The 3,638-nt window shown below is 42.0% G+C and overlaps 1 protein-coding gene across 2 annotated transcripts in view; it reads right to left on the bottom strand.

Moving 5' to 3' along the window:
* Nucleotides 1-1,958: 1,958 nt before the first annotated feature.
* Nucleotides 1,959-3,638, bottom strand: part of slc30a2 (solute carrier family 30 member 2) — a 23,818-nt gene continuing 22,138 nt past the window's right edge. The window contains exons 8-9 of one of the 2 annotated variants that reach the window (XR_005205990.1): nucleotides 3,585-3,638; nucleotides 1,959-3,486 (exon numbers count right to left, since the gene is read on the bottom strand). The exon at nucleotides 3,585-3,638 is cut by the window's right edge and continues 378 nt beyond it. The gene's annotated coding sequence lies outside the window, so the exon portion shown is untranslated. The other variant, XM_037763194.1, reaches the window with a different exon arrangement.

The raw sequence follows: 3,638 nt of genomic DNA, 5'->3' as shown, positions 1-3,638 counted from the left end.
TACCGGAGCTTAGTTTACCGGAGCTTAGCTCACCGGAGCTTATTTTACCGGAGCTTAGCTTACCGGAGCTTAGTTTACCGGAGCTTAGCTTACCGGAGCTTATTTTACCGGAGCTTAGCTTACCGGAGCTTAGTTTACCGGAGCTTAGCTCACCGGAGCTTATTTTACCGGAGCTTAGCTCACCGGAGCTTATTTTACCGGAGCTTAGCTTACCGGAGCTTAGTTTACCGGAGCTTAGTTTACCGGAGCTGAAAGACTTTCTCCTGTACCATGTCAACATAACTGCAGGTGGGATGATTACAAATGCTGTGAATAATTCATATTGTCATCTGTCTACTCAAATAAAGTTTGACTGAAACAGAAACGTGTTGTGTTGCTTACAGTCACTATTTACTACCTGTACTCTGCTACATGCATGACATCAAATATATATAATATATAAATATCAGCTGTTTAAACAGTGTAATTACAGAAAGCCTTTGTGAAAGAACATGTTATATTTAGATGATGGGAGTACATGAAGACGGTTCTGCTGGTTCTTGCGACTAACAGAAGGAGCTACTTTGCTCATAGTTCGGTTGCGGAGGAGAGAGAGTGATGCGCTGTGGGGCGGGGGCGGCTACTGAAGGTTCTCTCTGGTTCCACCAGGAAACCCTTACATGGCTAATTCTCTAATGACGTCAGAAGAGAAGGAAAACCTGCGCAGCGTTTTTTTAGACCCATTTTCTGAGAGATGGAGCAGGAGAAAAAGAGAGGATGGTCTTTCATGATACTATGGTGACCTGGAGACACACTGGGGACAGACCTGGAGACACACTGGGGACAGACCTGGAGACACACTGGGGACAGATAGTGATGTTTAAAAGACATGGAAAAGTGCATTTTGCATAATAGGTGACCTTTAAATAAAGTCAAGAGAAACCTTTTAAACAGCAGGAGGTAAAACAATCAGTAGCTGTTCTGGAGCTTTCAATCATATCACATGATATTCATCAGCAAAAAGTCACCTATAGCTGACCTCTAAAGTCACCTATAGCTGACCTCTAAAGTCACCTATAGCTGACCTCTAAAGTCACCTATAGCTGACCTCTAAAGTCACCTATAGCTGACCTCTAAAGTCACCTATAGTTCACCTCTAAAGTCACCTATAGTTCACCTCTAAAGTCACCTATAGCTGACCTCTAAAGTCACCTATAGCTGACCTCTAAAGTCACCTATAACTGACCTCTAAAGTCACCTATAGTTCACCTCTAAAGTCACCTATAGTTCACCTCTAAAGTCACCTATTGCTGACCTCTAGTCACCTATAGTTCACCTCTAAAGTCACCTATAGCTGACCTCTAAAGTCACCTATAGCTGACCTCTAAAGTCACCTATAGCTGACCTCTAAAGTCACCTACAGTTGACCTCTAAAGTGACCTATAGCTGACCTCTAAAGTGACCTACAGTTGACCTCTAAAGTGACATACAGTTGACCTCTAAAGGGACCTACAGTTGACCTCTAAAGTGACCTACAGTTGACCTCTAAAGTGACCTATAGCTGACCTCTAAAGTGACCTACAGTTGACCTCTAAAGTGACATACAGTTGACCTCTAAAGTGACATACAGTTGACCTCTAAAGTGACCTATAGCTGACCTCTAAAGTGACCTACAGTTGACCTCTAAAGTGACCTACAGTTGACCTCTAAAGTGACCTATAGTTGACCTCTAAAGTAACATACAGTTGACCTCTAAAGTGACATATAGTTGACCTCTAAAGTGACCTACAGTTGACCTCTAAAGTGACCTATAGCTGACCTCTAAAGTGACCTACAGTTGACCTCTAAAGTGACCTACAGTTGACCTCTAAAGTGACCTATAGCTGACCTCTAAAGTGACATACAGTTGACCTCTAAAGTGACATACAGTTGACCTCTAAAGTGACCTACAGTTGACCTCAGTATAATAATCCAGCCTCTTTCCATCATCTGCAATCTTTTATTTCACTTTACAAAAACTCTTTCCACACATAGAAATGAAATATGAAACATCACACGTGGATTTGTGTCACATCACCGGAACACGCAGAGCAACAGGAGCGATCGTACGAGAGAGATGAACATATTTACACATAATATAATATACACAAAAATCATACACAGAAAAAACACAATATTTGACATATTTACAACAAACAGTCACACAGAGAATAACGGACACGGACGGTACGACACGGAGCATTCTCAGACAGCAGACATCCACAGGGAACACACGGGAGCGCTGCGTTTACGGGATGGATGAACAGGTTAAAGACAGACTTCAGATGTTCAGGATATCAAAACGATGCTTTCAGTTTGTTTTAACGCAGCTGTTGGCTCCATGTTTATATTCTCATTACTTCAAAAGGAAACATGTTTTTAATAAATTCACAGGATCTCCTTAGAAACTGGTGAAAATATCGAATGTTTGAAGCCGATATCTTTTCTGTGATGAATCGTCCGCGTGGCGTATCAACGTATCAACGTATCAACGTAGCAACGTATCAACATGGCGTATCAACGTAGCAACGTATCAACATGGCGTATCAACATGGCGTATCAACGTATCAACGTAGCAACGTAGCAACGTATCAACATGGCGTATCAACGTATCAACGTATCAACGTAGCAACGTATCAACATGGCGTATCAACGTAGCAACGTATCAACGTGGCGTATCAACGTATCAACGTAGCAACGTATCAACATGGCGTATCAACGTAGCAACGTATCAACATGGCGTATCAACGTATCAACGTATCAACGTAGCAACGTATCAACGTATCAACATGGCGTATCAACGTATCAACGTATCAACGTATCAACATGGCGTATCAACGTATCAACGTATCAACATGGCGTATCAACATGGCGTATCAACGTAGCAACGTAGCAACGTATCAACGTATCAACGTGGCATATCAACGTATCAACGTATCAACGTATCAACGTATCAACGTAGCAACGTAGCAACGTATCAACATGGCGTATCAACGTATCGACGTGGCGTATCAACGTATCAACGTATCGACGTGGCGTATCAACGTAGCAACGTATCAACATGGCGTATCAACATGGCGTATCAACATAGCAACGTAGCAACGTATCAACATGGCGTATCAACGTATCGACGTGGCGTATCAACGTATAAACGTATCGACGTGGCGTATCAACGTATCAACGTATCGACGTGGCGTATCAACGTATAAACGTATCGACGTGGCGTATCAACGTATCAACGTATCGATGTGGCGTATCGACGTTCTGATTGGCAGTTGAACAGGAAACTTCTTACTGTGTGTTGTGATATTATTAATAACAGCTAACAAACATGCACGTGTTTGGATCAGAACTTCTTTTCGTAGAGATCAACGAACAACATCAACACTTTAATAGAAACATTACAGGCGTCATGTCCAATAAGAATAATAATAATGAACCGGCTGGTTCTCATGGTCCCCAGAAACTCTGATGTTAATGACACCATGAAGGAAACACATATTAATATAATGTCTTCAAATGGTTAATGATGTCATACTTTGATTATGGTGAATTGACTCTCCTACCAACACATGGATGATTTCTCCGTCAGCGCTCTCCTACCAACACATGGATGATTT

Source organism: Sebastes umbrosus, unplaced genomic scaffold (genome assembly GCF_015220745.1).
Source record: "Sebastes umbrosus isolate fSebUmb1 unplaced genomic scaffold, fSebUmb1.pri scaffold_201_arrow_ctg1, whole genome shotgun sequence".
Lineage (NCBI taxonomy): Eukaryota > Metazoa > Chordata > Actinopteri > Perciformes > Sebastidae > Sebastes > Sebastes umbrosus.
Note: the sequence above shows the minus strand (reverse complement) of the source record. Positions and strands in the feature narration are given on the sequence as shown.